The sequence below is a fragment of the Heptranchias perlo genome, chromosome 14 (assembly GCF_035084215.1).
Source record: "Heptranchias perlo isolate sHepPer1 chromosome 14, sHepPer1.hap1, whole genome shotgun sequence".
NCBI classification, from domain to species: Eukaryota; Metazoa; Chordata; class Chondrichthyes; order Hexanchiformes; family Hexanchidae; genus Heptranchias; species Heptranchias perlo.
Genome location: NC_090338.1, coordinates 39,703,342 through 39,724,785, shown reverse-complemented (window position 1 = coordinate 39,724,785; position 21,444 = coordinate 39,703,342).

The following is a 21,444-nucleotide window of genomic DNA, read 5'->3' as shown; positions in this document are numbered from 1 at the left end:
GTGGTCACGAAAGGCACGATACAAATGTATGTTCTTTCTCAAGACATTAACCTTTTATATGTTTTCACTCTGGTTAGTGTTCTCAACTGTGTAGCATTTGTGAATGAAATGGATAGAATTTAAAGCATCTAGTGAACTAAGTCGATACACAAAGATAACTTAATTCCCAATCTATCTATGTGATCAAAGGCAGTCAGTGAACATCTTAAAGAAAAGTTATCTCCCAATTTGTTTTTCAAATTGAAGAATTTCATTAATTGAACATACCGTATGAAAATCACACTGAAAATATGATCTGTTTTGAAGATATTTTTTTCTCTAGTACAAAGTACTGATATGTATACATGCTGCTGCAGTTTTTGTTCTGTGCTGTAGCTTTTTGCTGTGGATTTGACGGTAATAAGGGTAAATAGTGCAGGTTGGTATCATTTGTGTGTATACCATATACTTCCTTATGTTGATCCCTGCTACCCTAGTAAGTCTATTCTCATCATGTTTGGAATGTAATTTTTCACATTTTAGTGAAGCCATGCATTCCCAGAAAATCAGTTGAGTACTGAAGGTTAAAACTTACCCATTTATTTTGGAAAAACTGGTTTATTGCCTGTTGTATGAAATAATTATTTTTTGAAATCCTTTGTGAATATCTAGTATTCTAGGAAAACACTCACCTTTTGTTCATTATCTGGCTTGACTATGTAAACTATTGCATGCCTCTTTACTGACTGCTTACTGGGCAATACCATGTTAAATTAAGTAAAACTGATTTTATGGTGATAAAACTGATCTTACCGTGATAATATCACAAAACTATATAGGTTTTGCTGGACTGCAATGTCCATTTAGAATTTTGGTTCAAAAAATCTAAGAGTGTCGGGCAGATTAACGGATGGGCCTGCAGATCCCATGCCCAAGAACTCCAGACAAATACGGGGCCCCCACCAGGAGTCCCTTACTAGAAACATAAAGGTGGAGGTGAGAATTTTTTTCCTGCAAAAGGTTTTTAGTATATGACATAAAATGGCTATTGAAGCCAAGTCAATCATCACATTTAAAAGGAAATTATCAATCACTTGAAGAAATATTTAGAGGGTACAGGGAAATAAGATTACAGTAGATAGCTCTAGTGGGAAAACTGACACACACAATGGGCCAAATAGCCTCCTTTTGCACTGAAACTTATGGGTTCTATAAAGTGCTACAGTCAAGTGATCAATCAAAAGGCATAATATTTTGTTTAAAGACAGAAACAGGAAATGTGCCTGTTGAATTGAATTCACACCTATTGTGATCTTTGTCATATCATTTCCTATATAATGCTCTCATGAAACCAATTTTATTTTTTTCCCATTTTCAGTAACAGATTTATGTTGCTTTCATAGATGAGCAAGAAAATGTTCTGTGCCATATCATAACCCCTCTTGTCCTTTGGGTTATTAGGTTTAGTAAATTCTATAATTAATTTATTTGGAAAATATTGAAATGGTTCTGATTATGACATGTGGTGGCTAAAACTTTGGGTAAGTTGCAGGCAGGTTTTCCTTTTGCCAGGTATCACAATCAATGCCTTTCATTCTAAAAAAGATCCATGAATCATTTCTTAAGTAGCTTATTTAATTCAAATTGGCTACAACCACCAAATTGTTCCATGATAAAGTCTCTGGCCTAGAAATTGGGCCACGACCATTATAGGGCACGCGCGGGGGTGGTTGAGTGGGGAGCTCATTCCCACCGCGTCTGAATGATGAGGCCCGAGGCTCCCCAGATATTGGGCCTCGGGCTTCATTTCAATGTTGCCGGTGAAGCATCAAGAGCCCGCCAGTGAAGTGGACTCCAAGTTTTAGGTAAGTGTTGTCGGGGGTTGGGGCTTGGGTCGGGGATCATGGGGTCGGTATCAGGGATCGTGGGGGTCGGGGATTGTGGGGATTGGGTCGGGAGTAGAGGGGAGATCGGGGATTGAGTGTCGGACCAGGGGTGGCAGCAATAGTGGGGGTGGGGAGCGGCTATAATTGTGGGTCTCTGGAGTGGCTATCGGGTCCTTTAATGTGGCTCCATATTCAGGTAAGTTACTTACATTCTTGGTTGCAGGCGATCCGTAGGGGTAGTTTTCGTGAGACCAGCCAGCGCTGGTGCGGGCTGCCTCAGAGCAAATCAATCTTACAGAAAGGGGCCTCAAACAAGCATTAGGCCCCTTGTTTGCAAATGCAAAGGACCTAACGCTTGCTTCAGGCATGGGTAAAGGATGCCTCTTGTTTGCCCTTACCCAATATGGCGGGCCGCGCACTTCCAGCTGGAAATGTGCTCATGCGCCCTGCCCGCCATATTGGGGCCTAAGTAGTTTGAGCAGTGCCCGAAAAATGCGCTCTACACGGACCAATTTCTAGGACTCCATGTCTGAGCCACACACACACCAAAAAGATTCCAGGTTTCATCTCTTTTTTTACTGAGTTAACTGACCTCAGCCAGGCCAGCAGTAAGGGTGCTACAATTAGCAACAGGGCCCTGGGCTAGGGAAGGGAAAATCAATCAGAGTTCCTGCTCCTGATTGCTAAACAGCAACTCCTACTAAAATCGTGTTTGTGTGGATAGCCGGTGAAACTGGATCAGGCTCTGGTATGATATCCTCCACAAGCTTATGGGTATCCACTGTCAAGGCTCACAACTTGAATAGTGGTCATTTGGACAAATTCCAGAGGGCAACTGATGTCCATGTAAATGTACTTTAGTGAAGAAATTGAGTCAAAATGTTCAGGAGAGGCAGAGAAGAAAGAAAATTAGAGGAATCAAAGAAAATTAGTAAAAAATTAAGTTGGCTGAAGACCTCAAAGTCATTCCACCTATCATCTTTGTATTCTCAGTCCCATTCTTAATCCAGATGGAAATCCCTGCAGGGCACAGACAGACCAGTGTTGAGAAAAGGACAAACAGCACTGACACTTTTTCTTTAACCATTTGTGCAGTGAGAATCTGACCCCAAATCCCACCAATAGAAGTTATTCATGCCAACAACTTGCATTTCTGTAGAGCCTTTAAAGTAGAAAAATGTCTCAAGGTGCCTCACTAAAGCGCAATCAGACAGAAATTGACACCAAACTAAAGGAGATATTAGGAGCGATGATTAAAAGCTTTGTCAAAGAGGTAGGTTTTAAGGAAGGCCTTAAAGAAGGAAAGTTGGAGAGGGAGAGGTTTAGGAAAGCAAATCCAGAGCTTAGAGCCTGGACAGCTGAAGGCACGGCTACCAATGGTGGGGCTAAAGGGCCAGAGTTGGAGGTTGACAGAGTTTCCGGGAGGGCTGTAAGGCTGAAGAGGGTTACAGAGTTAAGGAGGGGCAAGGCTGTGAAGGGATTTGAACACTAGGATGAGAATTTTACATTGGAGGCATTGGGAGACAGGGAGCCAGTGGAGGTCAGCGAGCACAGGGGATGGATGAGCAGAACTCGGGGCGGTTAAGGATACGGGCAGCAGAGTTTTGTATGAACTGAAGTTTATGAAGAGTGGAGGATAGAAGGCCGTCCAGGAGAGCATTAGAATAGTTGAGTCTGGAGGCGAGAAAGGCATGAATAAAGGTTTCAGCAGCAGATGGGTTGAGACAGGGGCAGACACGAGCGATATTATGGAGGTGGAAGCAGGCGGTCCTTGTGATGGAGAGGGTATGGTGTCTGAAGCTCAGATCAGAGTCGAATAGGATGCCAAGGTTACGAACTGTTGGCTTCAACCTAAGACATTGGCTGGTGAGGGGGATGGAATCGGTAGAGAGGGTACAGAGTTTGTGGTAGGGGCTGCAGACAATGATCTAGCTCTGTTTGATTATGTGAGAGTGGAATCAAGCGAGGGCAGTTTCAATCTCCTGGACAATGCTTGGAGAGGCGTTGGAGGAGGATTGATTTGGTCGACCGCAGGCTGCAGAGAGATTGAGGAAGACAAGGATGGATTGTGCACCATGGTCACTAGAGGATGTCGTTGTGACTTTGATTCGGGCCGTTGCAGTGTTGTGACAGAAGCGGACACCTGATTGGAGAGATTCAAACATGGAGTTGCAGGAAAAATGAGCACGGATTTGGGAGGCAGCAAAACGTTCAAGGATTTTGAGAGGAAAGGGAGGTAGGAGATGGGGCAGTAGTTTGCAAGAACAGAGGGGTCGAGCGAGGACCTACATTGTCTCCCGGTCCGGCAAAACCTCGATTTTAAAATTCTCATCCTTGTTTTCAAATCCCTCCATGGCCTCGCCCCTCCCTATCTCTGTAACCTCCTCAAGCCCTACAACCCTCCAAGATCTCTGCGCTCCTCCAATTCTGGCCTCTTGCGCATCCCCGATTTTAATCGGTCCACCATTGGCAGCCGTGCCTTCAGCTGCCTAGGCCCTAAGCTCTGGAATTCCCTCTCTGCCTCTCTCCTCCTTTAAGACACTCCTTAAAACCTACCTCCTTAACCAAGCTTTTGGTCACCTGTCCTAATATCACCTTATGTGGCTCGGTGTCAAATTTTGTTTGATAACACTTCTGTGAAGTGCTTTGGGATGTTTTACTACGTTAAGGGCGCTATATAAATGCAAGTTTTTGTTGTTGATGGTGGATGTTTGAAGGGGAGAGGGACTATACATAAGAGACAACATTACAATGCCAAGATCAACATAGCAGGTGTTAAAAGATCAATATGTGTATCAAATGAACAGTTGACACTTAAGTTCAAAAGCATCATTAGAACTGCTGTATGATTCAATAGGGCCTGCCAATCACCAATGACAGGTCTCAATATCTCAATTTTAGTTAGTTTCCCCAAAAGGAATTGGAAAGGAAGCAAAGTCCTCTTCAGACCTGGTATATGCAAAAGATATCCTAGACACATCTACAATGGGACCAGGGGCAATTTTAACCTTACCTGTCCTAGAGCAGCTGGGAGCTGACCTGCCGCAATTTTAACCTGCTTAACTAAGCAGGCGGCAAGGACACCCACCAAAACCCGAGAATGTCAACGGGACCCCCACTGCAATTTTTGCTAGGTGGCCTCAGTGGGAACCAGCAGGGAGTTTCCCACCAGGGCAACCCAGCAAGAAAGCGGAACGGAGCCGCAAGAAGCCCAAAAAATTTAATTTTTTTTAGTTGTGGGGTCAAAGGAGCAGGAGTGCTCCACCCATTCCCACAAACTTTAGGCCTCCCTGGCCACGATCTTGCCTCCTCCTCCCATCCGATTGCGGGGACTCCCATGGGACGGTCCGGCAGCTGATCTTGCCTCTTACCTGCTGTTGACCTGTGGCTTCCAGGCTGTGCAATTTTCTGCCGTTTTCTGCCTTGGAATGGGTGGGATGTCAGCCAGTGGGATTTAAATGGGGCCCGGAGTTTATATAACCCCGGGTATCATTTCCATCCCAATGACCTCTGTACATAGTCACTTGGTGTCAATGTTCAGAATTATCACCTCCTTTGACTTTGAGGGTATTGTGAATATTCCAGATTTGGATCCGTTAGCTTGCTTCCTCATTTTTATCCTTAATTTCAAAAAGTAGATTTTCTTTATTCTACGTCATTTTACACACCAGTAAATGTATTCTTGTGAGAACAGCCTCCCTGTTTCTTCACCATGTTTGTCTCAGTTTATTGCTAAGATAGTTTTGACAGGCCTGTCAGAATGATTCAGTGCACTGTCTCTTCATTGTGAACTGCTCTAAATTTCCTTAGGGCTACTAGCCACTATGCAACTAGGATGTGATTAGTTTTGTTAACTGAATTCTTGGCCAGGATTGTGTGAAATGCTTCTATCACTGGTCTCAAATCTTCCCTGACAATTGTTTTTTCTGTAACTGTATTTATTACATTTACACGTGGGATCAGGGGTGGAGTTTGCCTTGTGGGGTGCCCACTTAAAAAGGATTGGTTTGAGGCCCCTATATTTTACTAGACGATACTAAGTATAGGATCCACTCGGTGCCCCTAATGCTGCCCCTGCTCTCTTGAGCTCTATCCAGTGATCACTGCTGTAAAGTGTGGCTGATTCAGCCAACAATCCCATCCATAGTTGAATGCCCACCAGCACTCACTATCTAGGGTCATCCATGAAAAATTGCCACTTGAGTGAGGCAACAGAGGGTGGCTGGTGCCCTAGAAACATCCCCAGCAGGAGTCCATGCCTTCAGGAAAAGGGGAGAGAAAAAATGGGAATAAAATAACCTAGAATTAACATAAAATGAAGAAGCGAGCCTTTGAGATGTTTCAGAACTTGTGTATCACTGTATACAAATGATTCAAAAATCTCCAGTGGTTACAGACGGGAAGATTGCAACTTGTTTTCGTTTAAATGCAACCTTTACTATTATTTTTCAGCTTTACTGCGAGAAAGTGCAATCAGTTTAACGAACTATGGACAAAAGACCTTAAGTGCTGAAATATTTATAATGAAATACCAATCAGTATCAAAGAAAGTGAAAAATTACCCAGGCTTTTGTTGTTCATTTTCTCCAGCAAGACAGAGAGCAGTAAAAAAAAATCAGCTGAGGCAGCGGACATAATATTAAAATAGTTAAAATAGATATGTTGTAAAGTTTTATATTTTCCGTGTCTCATCAAGGTGGGGACATCAGGGCTGGAGAGTAAAGCACTATTTTCTGCCTTGCTCACCCAGCCTCAGTGTAACTGTTGGCTCAGTAATAGCCAGAGACCTCAATTCTGTACAATTCGATGGCCACAGAAATCAGCACAGAGTTTTGTCTCCTGCTACATAACTGAAAGCGGGAGAGTCAGCAACAGCAGAAGAGACATGTGAACCGAGAGAGAAATGCCAGAAATACAATCGGCTTTTACAGTAAACTCCTCAGTTCGAAAGTCTTGGGCTCCCAGTGAGACTTCCATAGTAACTAAGAGGTTTATTGTAAAAATTCATTGTGTATCTCACGTTTCTCCCATTCCCAATTCTCGTCTCATAACTTGCCGTTCGATAGAACTCTTCACCTAATGAAAATGTTTCAGAGCATTTAACAAAGAGCAAAAAATGGAAACTGAAATAATTTGGGAGGTACAGAAAGTGGGAGCTGACTGTCGACGGCACAATCAAAGTCAAAGCAATGGGTGTTGAGTTGGCTTTTGAAGGCGGGAAGGGAGGTGGCAAGGTAGAGTGGCTATGGGAGAGCATTACAACAGGACTGAAAGAACAGTTCCGACTTGGGGTAGAGGATGCAAGGAGTGACCACTAAATTAGTATCACAGGATATTACAGTTGTAAAATCTCGCTACGAAAAGTCATAAGAAGAATAAAACCGGACGGATCACCCGGCATCGGACCACTAGGCACCGGACACAACAAAGGCAAACCAAGCCCAGTCGACCCTGCAAAATCCTCCTCACTAACATCTGGGGACGTGCCAAAATTGGGAGAGCTGTCCCACAGACTAGTCAAGCAACAGCCTGACATAGCCATACTCACAGAATCATAACTTTCAGCCAACGTCCCAGACTCTTCCATCACCATCCCTGGGTATGTCCTGTCCCACCGGCAGGACAGACCCACCAGAGGTGGCGGTACAGTGATATACAGTCAGGAGGGAGTGGCCCTGGGAGTCCTTAACATTGACTCTGGACCCCATGAAATCTCATGGCATCAGGTCAAACATGGGCAAGAAAAACTCCTGCTGGTTACCACCTATTGCCCTCCCTCAGCTGATGAATCAGTCCTCCTCCATGTTGAGCACCACTTGGAGGAAGCACTGAGGGTAGCAAGGGCACAGAATGTACTCTGGGTAGGGGACTTAAATGTCCATCACCAAGAGTGGCTCAGTAGCATCAGTACTGACCGAGCTGGCCGAGTCCTGAAGGACATGGCTGCCAGACTGGGCCTGCGGCAGGTGGTGAGCAAACCAACACAAGGGAAAAAACTACTTGACCTCGTCCTCACCAATCTACCTGTCGCAGATGATCTGTCCATAACAGCATTGGTAGGAGTGACCACCGCACAGTCCTCGTGGAGACGAAGTCCCGTCTTTGCACTGAGGACACCATCCAACGTGTTGTGTGGCACTATCACCGTGCTAAATGGGATAGATTCAGAACAGATCTAGCAGCTCAAAACTGGGCATCCATGAGGCGCTGTGGGCCATCAGTAGCAGCAGAATTGTATTCCAGCACAATCTGTAACCTCATGGCCCGGCATATTCCTCACTCTATCATTACCAACAAGCCAGGGGATCAACCCAGGTTCAATGAGGAGTGTAGAAGAGCATGCCAGGAGCAGCACCAGGCGTACCTAAACATGAGGTGCCAATCTGGTGATGCTACAATTCAGGACTACATGCATGCTAAACAGCGGAAACAACATGCTATAGACAGAGCTAAGATATTCCACAACCAACGGATCAGATCAAAGCTCTGCAGTCCTGCCACATCCAGTCGTGAATGGTGGTTGACAATTAAACAACTAACGGGAGGAGGAGGCTCTGTAAAAATCCCCATCCTCAATGATGGCGGAGTCCAGCACTGAGTGCAAAAGACAAGGCTGAAGCGTTTGCAACCATCTTCAGCCAGAAGTGCCGAGTGGATGATCCACCTCGGTCTCCTCCCAGTATCCCCACCATCACAGAAGCCAGTCTTCAGCCAATTCGATTCACTCCATGTGATATCAAGAAACGGCTGAGTGCACTGGATACAGCAAAGGCTATGGGCCCCGACAACATCCCGGCTGTAGTGCTGAAGACTTGTGCTCCAGAACTAGCTGCGCATCTAGCCAAGCTGTTCCAGTACAGCTACAACACTGGCATCTACCCGACAATGCGGAAAATTGCCCAGGTATGTCCTGTCCACAAAAAGCGGGACAAATCCAATCCGGCCAATTACCGCCCCATCAGTCTACTCTCAATCATCAGCAAAGTGATGGAAGGTGTCGTCGACAGTGCTATCAAGCGTCACTTACTCACCAATAACCTGCTCACCGATGCTCAGTTTGGGTTCCGCCAGGACCACTCGGCTCCAGACCTCATTACAGCCTTGGTCCAAACATGGACAAAAGAGCTGAATTTCAGTGACTGCCTTTGACATCAAGGCAGCATTTGACCGAGTGTGGCACCAAGAAGCCCTAGTAAAATTGAAGTCAATGGGAATCAGGGGGAAAACTCTCCAGTGGCTGGAGTCATACCTCGCACAAAGGAAGATGGTAGTGATTATTGGAGGTCACTTATCTCAGCCCTGGGACATTGCTGCAGGAGTTCCTCAGGGCAGTGTCCTTGGCCCAACCAGCTGCTTCATCAATGACCTTCCCTCCATCATAAGGTCAGAAATGGGGATGTTCGCTTATGACTGCACAGTGTTCAGTTCCACTCGCAACCCCTCAGATAATGAAGCAGTCCGAGCCCGCATGCAGCAAGACCTGGTCAACATCCAGGCCTGAGCTGATATGTGGCAAGTAACATTTGCGCCAGACAAGTGCCAGGCAATGACCATCTCCACCAAGAGAGAGTCCAACCACCTCCCCTTGACATTCAACGGCATTACCATCGCCAAATCCCCCACCATCAACATCCTGGGGGTCACCATTGACCAGAAACTTAACTGGACCAGCATATAAATACTGTGGTTACAAGAGCAGGTCAGAGGCTGGGTATTCTGCAGCGAGTGACTCACCTCCTGACTCCCCAAAGCCTTTCCACCATCTACAAGGCACAAGTCAGGAGTGTGAGGGAATAGTCTCCACTTGCCTGGATGAGTACAGCTCCAACTACACTCAAGAAGCTCGACACCATCCAGGACAAAGCATCCCGCTTGATTGGCACCCCATCCACCACCCTAAACATTCACTTCCTTCACCACTGGCACACTGTGGCTGCAGTGTGTACCATCCACAGGATGCACTGCAGCAACTCGCCAAGGCTTCTTTGACAGCACCTCCCAAACCCGTGACCTCTACCACCTAGAAGGAAAAGGGCAGCAGGCACATGGGAACAACACCATCTGCACGTTCCCCTCCAAGTCACACACCATCCCGACTTGGAAATATATCGCCGTTCCTTCATCTTTGCTGAGTTAAATTCCTGGAACTCCCTACCTAACAGCACTGTGGGAGAACCTTCACCACACGGACTGCAGGGGTTCAAGAAGGCGGCTCACCACCATCTTCTCGAGGGCAATTAGGGATGGGCAATAAATGCTGGCCTCGCCAGCAACGCCCACATCCCGTGAATGAATTTTTAAAAAAGAGTGCGTATGGGAAGGTGCTAGTGAACACTGTGATAGGACAGAGCAAGGCTGGAGAAGGATTTGATAAGGATAAGAACCTTGAAGTCACTTTGCCGGGGCACAGGACCCAGTGGAGATGGGGTGCAAAAGCAAATGTGTGAGTGAGAAAGCAAATCAGATATTTGTGGATATGTTGGAATTTGTGAAGAGTGAAAGTGGGGAGATTGGCAAAAAGATTGTTGGAGAATTAAGCCCTCAAGATAATGAAAGCATGGAATAGCTTTTCATCATCCTATAATATCTGATCTCTTCTGAAGAGTGTGTGTTGGGAGGGGTGAGGTAGCTGTTCCATTCTGGACATCAACCTGTCATCAAATTATAACTGACTATTCTATACACTATACCTGAAATCCCGCAAAAGCAGCCATTCACAACCCCATTCACAGCATCCAGTCAAGTGTTAGTTTGGCACGCCAATTACGACACGATTTTTGCAGGTGGAAGACAAATTTCGGCTTCACATTGATGTGACCTTTATCGTGTGACTCCGCAGGCAAAGTCATCCAGATTGAATTCTGGTAAGTAGAGAGAGAGGGACCGTCTCTAAAAGCTAAGCTCAGCAGGGACAGAGTTTGTGTTGCGAGATCCCCAGGCAAAGGTTCGGTTTGGGGACCAGATCCATTCGGGGCCTGGTGCAATTGCACAAATTGCATGACCCTATCGCAACTCCTGCATGTGACCTAGGGTTGCCAACTCTGGTTGGAGGCATTCTTGAAGATTTGATCATGTGACATTCTGACCATGTGACAGCTGATCACGTGACGTCTGCAAATGTTATTGCATTTTCCTTGTAAAGGTTGGGTCCCCTGTAGTTGAGTATCTTTGCTTGTAGTTTCGCACCAGCAGCTGTTATGCGAGAAGTTCCAAGAACCAGGATACCATCCATGGTCAGGCGAAGGAGGGAAACAGACGGCAGGGAGGAGGGGCAACTGAAGATGGGGAAGGGATTTGCAGAGAGGAAACCAGAGGTAGGGGGAGCTTTGATTTCACCAGTAACTAATTGTAACTTACCGAAATTGTACCGATAACTAATAGTAATACTGATAACACTCAGATTCCCCTCATAACCAGTAGTAATACAGTAACTCACTGATAATATGTAACTGGTAGTAATAATTGTAATGCCCTGATATTCTACATGTAACTTGTACTACAACCCGCTGATATTCACCTGCAGCCACAGCCAGAATCACCCTGCATTACACAGGGTATGGTCAGGTTCCCCAATCGATGCCACTTTTAACTGGCCCCATCTTTCTCCATATCACCTTGGACTCTGGTTTGGACTCAAGTTCTGTGTGAAGGTGACAATTCTGAACTGGGAGCCTCAGTCAGCGCCGATCTGTACTTGGACTTCACACGTCAAACCCAGCTGACACAGACCGACCTGAACCGGACTGAGAGATCACACAAAGGGCGGTGGCCTCGGAGTTTGGGCACTTCTCACAGGGCACATCATACTAAACTCAGCTCAGCACTAACAGTACTAAAGCACCCTCCTGTAACCCCATTGCCTCCAGATCCGTTTACATTCATCCCTTTCAAATACTTATCCCATTCGTTTTTAAATGATATTCTAGTCTCTGCCTCAATAGCCACTTGTGGTAATCATCCCATAATAGCACTCAGTGCAAAACCCCTTCCTTCTCCCTTCCCCCTTGTTTCCCATTCGGCCACCAGTGGAAACAATCATTCATTCTTTACCTACAGTAAGGACCCCAGGTTTCACTTACTTCCGTGCTGGCTGATTCTCTCTTGGCACCGCTCCCACCCACCACCTTGCTGCTGTTGCAACTCTGGCTCTGCAGGAAATACTGGTTCCCACCCCATTTCCCAGTCTCCCCCTCTCCCCCCACTCAAATCCCCATCCCTGACCATCAGTCCCCTATCTCCCCTTCCTTTGAGCCCCAATCCCCTGCCCCCTAGTCCTTGTACACACCAAAGGCCACTCCCAGGACACACCAAAGGCCACTCCCAGGACACACCAAAGACCACTCCCAGGACATTGATGGAGTTGAAGCTCAGCTCGGAGCCTGCGACAGAGGTGTGCACTTCATCCTTGAGAACCTGCAGGAACAGTCAACTATCTACAGTGAACAATCTAGTGGCACTGAAGGTCACCACTGCTGTCAACTTTTATGCCAGAGGGACCCATCAGGCATCCCCAGCGACATTACATGAATCAGCCATTATGCTGTCCATTCCTGTGTTAAAAGTCTTACAGAAATCCTTTTTTGCTACAGATTTAACAACATACAATTAGTGATGATTTCCACAATACAAGACATTATTGACTGTATGATGTAGCCATTCATGCACCTACCAACAATCCTGTGGCATTCCTAGATAGAAGGGGATATTTATCCATCAACAGACAAATAGTATGCAATCACTGACCGAAAATAATGCACATCAATACATGCTTCGCAGGAGTGCGCATGATGTTTTCATTCTGAAGTCGAACGTGACAGGGCTCTGTGAAGGAGAAGATGTGATGGAGGGCTGGTTCCTCAGAGATATGGGCAATGACTGTACAACACTTCTGCACAACCTCCACATCCAAGCAGAGATCAGATACAATGTTGCATTTCAGGTGAGTGCACATTTAGATACTAAAGCAGGTATTTGGATCAGTCGGGGGGTACTTAAAATATGTCTTGCTGAAGGCCGGCAAAATCACAACAATATACTGCATACTGCACAATATTACCATAAACAGAAGTCTCACCGTGTATTTGACTGAAGAGCAGCAGCAGCAAGCCATCGAAGACCAGAAGCATGATGGTGTGATGCCGCTACAGCAGCACACTAGCCACTGCAGGTAAGGAAACAGGTGAGTGAAGGCCTCGTTGCCCACTTCTTCTTCTGTCACAGTTACAATCTATTGGATGTATTTATAATCATAAAACTTCCAGATGCCTTTCCTGTTTAGTTGTTCCTAAACAGTTTGCATTTCTTTTGGATAACTGATGCTTTATTTCGGTCCAATAAAAAAGACAATGCACGATACATTAAAATGTAATAGTTGTTTTGGACTTGGAGTGCATGTGGTGCAAATGTGCATTCTATTTTTTCTAGTGCATCAACCATGTGTCATGACAGCCTGAATTTACCTTGAGTGGATGCCTTAGCCTAGTATTGTCCAATAGAAAGGGGCGTTGCTAGGGCGACACTGCTTCAGCTACATGCACTAATTTTAGTAGAACACGCTTTGCGCACAATACAGGTAAATGTACCTCACGTGTATATTTACTTAACAAACATCTACCGACATTCAGTGCGAAATTTTGGAGTCTTTCTTTTTCACCAAAGTTTGAAATTCTGGCATGAATTTATCAGACACAGCACATCTTCTGATGAAAGATCATTGGCCTGAAATGTTAACTCTGTTTCTCTCTCTACAGATGTTGCATGACCTGCTGAATGTTTCCAGCATTTTCTGTTTTTATTTCAGATTTCCAGCATCCACAGTTTTTTGTTTTTGGTCTAGGTTTTTGTCCATCAGTTGCGAGCGGTACTTTTATTTCAGAGTGATTGCTGAGAATGTTGACTCACAAAACATGCTAAACATGTCCCTGCTTTCCATCCAGAACATGATTGAATGCTGCTTTGCCGTTGCCATGCTTGCTCTGTTGGAGCTGCTTGTTATTGGTTGGGCTTGCTTTCTTCTGCTGGCCTGGAATGGTTGTTACGATTGGTCAAGCTGACCATGGTGACAGTTTGCCTCTCCATATAATGCTTCTGCTGGAGTTTCTGTGCTGCTGAAGTCCGGCATTTGCGATGGGGCTGTCTGGGTTTGAGCAGCATACTTCCCTGAGGTAGGGGAGGGAGGATACGATGGTAGGCCTACCTGTATGATTTTCCTACATTTTCCACTGCCGTACTGCTCAATTTGGGGGCAGTAGAGCAGAGAAATATTGAAACCTTACTTTATTGACCATAAATCATACTGGTTTTTAAAACTCTTTTTAATATTATGACTGCATGCATAGGGGTACAATAAATGTACTTTTACTGATTTAGGTATGTACCAATTTTTAAAACAATTTTGCTTCTATGATGACTCCAAAGGTAAATACAGACCTGACAAAGACCAGAAAGGTCTTGGACCAGAACGGTCCGAACTTCAATTCCTGTTCTGTGCTGCTAGCTGATTTGAAGTGGTCAGCAATGGGGGCCCAACAATTAGCCTCAGTATCCCTGTAAGTGGGGATGAGAAAAAGGATTGCCATTCCTGATTGCTATCCAGTGATTCCTGCTGGAAAGTGTGTGCGTGTGTGTGTGTGTGTGTGTGGGCAGTGAATGATCGGCTTCAGCTGTGATGCTCCTTGCTTGAATGACCATTGCAACAATCAGTCTCTAGGCTCACGCATTAAGAATAGTCTCTTGGGCGATATTGTAAGGCTGTCAGTGCCGGGGAACCATACTCCAGGAGAGGGGAGGAGAAGAGTGGAATACAGAAACAGTTTAATATTGGTCTGTTCAATTGATACTTAGTAGAGTATGAAATGTTACACACATTAAATATTGGACTGTTTGATTTTGCTGTATATGGGGCTACTCCAGAAAACAAAGCTCCCTCATATAAACACGTTATTTTCAATCAACCAACAAGAAGACACTGGCCTGGATTTCCCTCTTTGCCGAAATGAATTAGATCTTCGGTGGGTGAACTGCGCCCCCCCACAACCCCCTCCAGCTCCTTACCTGCACCCCTACCCCAGGCCTATTTCCTGTAGTCGGGGTAATTTAAATCTATATGGAGAGTGTCAGGACTATTTACATCACTGCTGTGGTGCCTGCCTCAGCTGGGGGAGGGAAATTGCTGTAGTGCCTTGCTGCAGTGCAGTGTGGCCTGTGTGCACCTGGACACCCAAATCCCTTTGCTCTTCCCCAGTTCCTAGTCTCTCTAGAAAATATTTTGATTTGTCTTTTGTGGATCCAAAGTGGATGACCTCACACTTCCCCATATTGAACTCCATCTGCCACAGTTAACTTAATCTGGTTATGTCCCTTTATAACGTCCTGCTCCCATCTACACAACTTACTGTACCTCATAACTCAGTGTCATCTGAAAACTTGGATGTACACCTCTCTATTCGTTCATCAAAGTCATTGATATATATGAAGCCCCAGTACAGATCCCTGAGGATCACCACTTGTCACATCCTGCCAATCACAGTTTATTCCCTTTGTCTCCAACCTCCCAACCAATTACCAACCCATGTCACAAGGTTATCTCCAATTCCATGCACCTTTATTTTTGATAATAATTTCATGTGTGGAACCTTATCAAATGCCTTCTGGAAGTCCATATAGACAACATCCATAAACATATAAAAAGAGTGAATATAAAATAGCAAACATCTGGGGCGTGATTTTAGCATGACAGCAGGAAATCAGCGGGTGGGTAATTAGTCGCGTGGGAAACGCAGAAATAATTTTAGCTCGACAGTTTGAGAGATCGCAACTGAGTTGAAGGTACTTAATTTTACTTCTGGGTTTCACATCTCCAAGCTGCGCAGCGGGCGTACTGCGCACTCGCATGACGTGCTGTGAAGTGGTATACTTAAAGGGCCAGGGCAAAAATGGATTTTGAAGGAGTAAGGAGCTACAAGGAAAATGGAGCAGCACAGAGCCCAGGCAGAACCCAGGTTCAGCAACGCTTCGTTGGAGGTTCTACTGGTTAGTGTGAGAAGCAAGAGGGAAGTCCTCTACCCAGCTGACAGGAGGAAGCAACCTGCTTCTGCCACCAAGAAGGATTGGCCGGAGGTGGCAGAGAAGCTCAGCAGCAGCAGCAAAGTGCCCAGGTCTTGGGTTCAATGCAGGAAGCGGTTTAATGACCTACCCAGGTCAGGAAAAGTTAGTACATTTGCTGATTCACCCACATCCTGTGAAAAGAACCCCCTCCTCCCACCTTTCTCACTCTGTGTTGTTAAGCCTATTCCATCACATCACTCCTCACACTCACTTAAGTTTCATCATCAACTTACCTTCACTTTCTATGCACTTCCCCACCTACCACTGCCACTCACCCCAATCCTCATGCAATATCATGCATCTGTCCGCTAGTCACCCTCGGATACATCTACTTCATTGTCAGCCTCACCCAAAGCATTGCATCCATCGGGTGATCACATCACCTTCATTCACTCACATATTTGTTCTTTCTCCTCTTGTAGGAGAGGAGAGCGCAAAATGCACACGAGAGGAGTAGGACTGGAAGGGTCCCAGCACACTGTGGCCCTGGCAGGGGTGGAGGAGGAGGAGGCATTAGATCTGAGCCACACAGTTTAATGCCTGGCCATCGGAGATGGCAAGACTGGCAACCCGCAAACGGCTGGTGACAGAACTTTAACATCTTTCACACGCATCATGAATTGATGATATCAATGACTGACCTGTTGCAGACCTCAGGATGCTCATCGCAACATCACTTCTGTGGTGATTCTTATATTGCTGTGTGCTCTCTTCCAGGGCCTTCAAGGAATGCTGAAGAGGCCCACCATGTGGACAAGGGCGATTCCTAAGAGGGGCTCCATGCCTCTGAGGGCGCACCGTCACATCATATCGAGCCATGCACCAGCGCAGATACTCACAGCTCGGTGGGTCCTATTAGTCAGTTAGTTGGGTTGTCGCCTGGTGAGTCACCACACACAAATGAGCACGAGCAGACGCTGGTGGCAGGGGCAGCTGTGGACAGTCTGCGTCGGTGGGTGCACTCCTCGCCAAACAGATGCTGAACCCCGGGGGCCATCCTTGTAAAGGAGAATGATTGAGGTATGGATGCACCTTTGCGATGTGCTGCAAGATGTGCCATACACACTCTCCACAATAGCAGATAGGATGGAGGAGTCCACCTCCAGCATTAGTGGACTGGTGACACAGGTAAGTGCGGGAATGTCTGCGATGGAGAGAATGGCAGGCTCCATGGAGCTTCAAGCACGGCTCACAGATGAGTCCATTCAGGCCCTGACAATGGCCGTGCAGACTTAGGGTGACCAACATTCTGCTGCCTTAGGCAGGCAGACAGATACATCAGCAGTGACCTTACAAGGCATCACACATGTCCTCCAGCCTGTTGTCCAGCAGAGTGGTAGGAGTGATGTGGCCCTGGCCCAGGAGAGGAATGATGGCAAAAGGGGACATGGAAGTGGGGAATCCACTCAAAGAGCTGCCACATCTCACCCATTGCCACCCCTCCCCCTCCGCCCTCGACTGGTACCCGCAATGCTGCCTCCTCTCCCAATGGCCGAGTCTGCCCCTGCCAAGATGCAGGTGGAGCAGTCTTTGGCGGGGCTGTCTCGGGCTCCAAAACCCAGAGGTCACAGGCTGAGAACATCAGGGCAGGGACCTGAGCAACCTGCCGCTACCTCTGCTGAAGCCACAAGGGATGCACCCTGTAGAAGTGGTAGGAAGAGGAAGGCAAAGTTTTTGTGATCACCAAGGGTATGCACAAGGGTGTCTGACTAAATGTCATGTTTTTAATTTCTCTTTTTTTATATAGTCACAATAAATGTCATACTTGTCTTTTGTGAAAGCGTCCTTGCATCTCCCTCATCATGAATGTCAAGACTTGATGCCACCCATTGGGCACATTGACAATGGGTGTATGTGTGGTTGTAGGACTGTTTTGTGCAAACGGAAGAGGGTGGAGGGGTGGGTGGTGGTGGTGGTGGTGGTGGTCATTCCAGGTGGTCTGAGTATTTCACGATCTTCACTTTGCAGATCTCCTTATGAAAATCTATCAAATATGAGTGACTCCCTGGCATCACGAGCAGCCAGGTGTGCTGCTGCTCTGCCGATGGGTTGCCCACCTTCGTCCTCCTCCGCCTCCTCCTAGAATCATAGAATCTTACAGCACTGAAGGAGGCCATTTGGCCCTTCATGCCTATGCTGGCTCTTTGAAAGAGCTATCATAGAATCATAAAAGTTTACGGCACAGAAGGAGGCCATTCAGCCCATCATGTCTGTGCCAGCTGAAAAAGAGCTATCCAGCCTAATCCCACTTTCCAGCTCTTGGTCCGTAGCCTTGTAGGTTACAGCACCTCAAGTGCACTTCCAAGTACCCTTTAAATGCGATGAGGGTCTCTGCCTCTACCACCCTTTCAGGCAGTGAGTTCTAGACCCCCACCACCCTCTGGGTGATAACATTTCTCCTCAACTCCCCTCAAATCCTTCTACCAATCACTTTAAATCTATGCCCCCTGTTTTTTGAACTCTCTGCTAAGGGAAATAAGTCCATCCTATCCACTCTATCTAGGCCCCTCAAAATTTTATACACCTCAATTAAATCTCCCGTTGGCCTCCTCTGTTCCAAAGAGAACAACCCCAGCCTATTCAATCTTTCCTCATAGCTAAATTTTTTCAGTCCTGGCAACATCCTTGTAAATCTCCTCTGTACCCTCTCTAGTGCAATCACATCTTTCCTGTGATGTGGTGACCCGAACTGTACGCAGTACTCTAGCTGTGGCGTAACTCGTGTTTTATACCCCGCTGCTCTTATATTCTGTGCCTCTGCTAATAAAGGAAAGTATCCTGTATGCCCTCTTAACCACCTTGTCTACCTGTCCTGCTACCTTCAGGGATCTGTGGACATGTGCTCCAAGGTCCCTCCATTCCTCTACACTTCTCAGTATCCTCCCATTTATTGTGAATTCCCTTGCCTTGTTTGCCCTCCCCAAATGCATTACCTCACACTTCTCCAGTTGAATTCCATTTGCCACTTTTCTGCCCACCTGACCAGTCCATTGACATCTTCCTGCAGACTACAGCTTCCTTCCTCACTCAACCACACAGCCAATTTTTTTTTTTCTTTTTTTTATTATTATTCGTTCACGGGATGTGGGCGTCGCTGGCAAGGCCGGCATTTATTGCCCATCCCTAATTGCCCTCGAGAAGGTGGTGGTGAGCCGCCTTCTTGAACCGCTGCAGTCCGTGTGGTGACGGTTCTCCCACAGTGCTGTTAGGAAGGGAGTTCCAGGATTTTGACCCAGCGACAATGAAGGAACGGCGATATATTTCCAAGTCGGGATGGTGTGTGACTTGGAGGGGAACGTGCAGGTGGTGTTGTTCCCATGCGCCTGCTGCTCTTGTCCTTCTAGGTGGTAGAGGTCGCGGGTTTGGGAAGTGCTGTCGAAGAAGCCTTGGCGAGTTGCTACAGTGCATCCTGTGGATGGTGCACACTGCAGCCACAGTGCGCCGGTGGTGAAGGGAGTGAATGTTTAGGGTGGTGGATGGGGTGCCAATCAAGCGGGCTGCTTTATCTTGGATGGTGTCGAGCTTCTTGAGTGTTGTTGGAGCTGCACTCATCCAGGCAAGTGGAGAGTATTCCATCACACTCCTGCCTTGTAGATGGTGGAAAGGCTTTGGGGAGTCAGGAGGTGAGTCACTCGCCGCAGAATACCCAGCCTCTGACCTGCTCTCGTAGCCACAGTATTTATATGGCTGGTCCAGTTAAGTTTCTAGTCAATGGTGACTCCCAGGATGTTGATGGTGGGGGATTCGGCAATGGTAATGCCGTTGAATGTCAAGGGGAGGTGGTTAGACTCTCTCTTGTTGGAGATGGTCATTGCCTGGCACTTCTCTGGCGCGAATATTACTTGCCACTTATGGGCCCAAGCTTGGATGTTGTCCAGGTCTTGCTGCATGCAGGCTCGGACTGCTTCATTATCTGAGGGGTTGCGAATGGAACTGAAAACTGTGCAGTCATCAGCGAACATCCCCATTTCTGACCTTATGATGGAGGGAAGGTCATTGATGAAGCAGCTGAAGATGGTTGGGCCTAGGACACTGCCCTGAGGAACTCATGCAGCAATGCCCTGGGGCTGAGATGATTGGCCTGCAACAACCACTACCATCTTCCTTTGTGCTAGGTATGACTCCAGCCACTGGAGAGTTTTCCCCTTGATTCCCATTGACTTCAATTTTACTAGGGCTCCTTGGTGCCACACTCGGTCAAATGCTGCCTTGATGTCAAGGGCAGTCACTCTCACCTCACCTCTGGAATTCAGCTCTTTTGTCCATGTTTGGACCAAGGCTGTAATGAGGTCTGGAGCCGAGTGGTCCTGGCGGAACCCAAACTGAGCATCGGTGAGCAGGTTATTGGTGAGTAAGTGCCGCTTGATAGCACTGTCGACGACACCTTCCATCACTTTGCTGATGATTGAGAGTAGATTGATGGGGCGGTAATTGGCCGGATTGGATTTGTCCTGCTTTTTGTGGACAGGACATACCTGGGCAATTTTCCACATTGTCGGGTAGATGCCAGTGTTGTAGCTGTACTGGAGCAGCTTGGCTAGAGGTGCAGCTAGTTCTGGAGCACAAGTCTTCAGCACTACAGCTGGGATGTTGTCGGGGCCCATAGCCTTTGCTGTATCCAGTGCACTCAGCCGTTTCTTGATATCACGTGGAGTGAATCGAATTGGCCGAAGACTGGCTTCCGTGATGGTGGGGATATCGGGAGGAGGCTGAGATGGATCATCCACTCGGCACTTCTGGCTGAAGATGGTTGCAAACGCTTCAGCCTTGTCTTTTGCACTCACGTGCTGGACTCCGCCATCATTGTAACATCTGCAAACTTCTTAATCATGCCTCCTATATTTAAGTCTAAATCATTGATATATACCACAAAAGCAAGGGACCTAATACTGAGCCCTGTGGAACCCCACTGGAAACAGCCTCAAGTCACAAAAACACCCATCGACCATTACCCTTTGCTGCCTGCCACTGAGCCAATTTTGGATCAAACTTGCCACTTTCCCTTGGATCCCATGTGCTTTTACTTTTTGGACCAGTCTGCCATGTGGGACCTTGTCAAAAACCTTGCTAAAATCCATGTAGACTACATCAAACACGCTACCCTCATCGACCCTCCTTGACCTCCTCAAAAATTCAATCAAGTTAGTCAGACACGACCTTCCCTTAACAAATCCATGCTGACTGTCCTTGATTAATCCATGCCTTTCTAAATGATGATTAATACCGCCCTCAGAATTTTTTCCAATAATTTGTCCACCACCAAGGTTAGGCTGACTGGCCTGTAATTACTCGATCTATCCCTTTCTCCCTTCTTAAACAATGGTACAGCGTTGGCAGTCCTCCAGTCCTGCGGCACCACACCTGTAGCCAGGGAGGATTGGAAAATGATGGTCAGAGCCTCTCCTATTTCCTCCCTTGCTTCTCTTAACAGCCTGGGATACATTTTATCCAGGCCTGGCGATTTATGTACTTT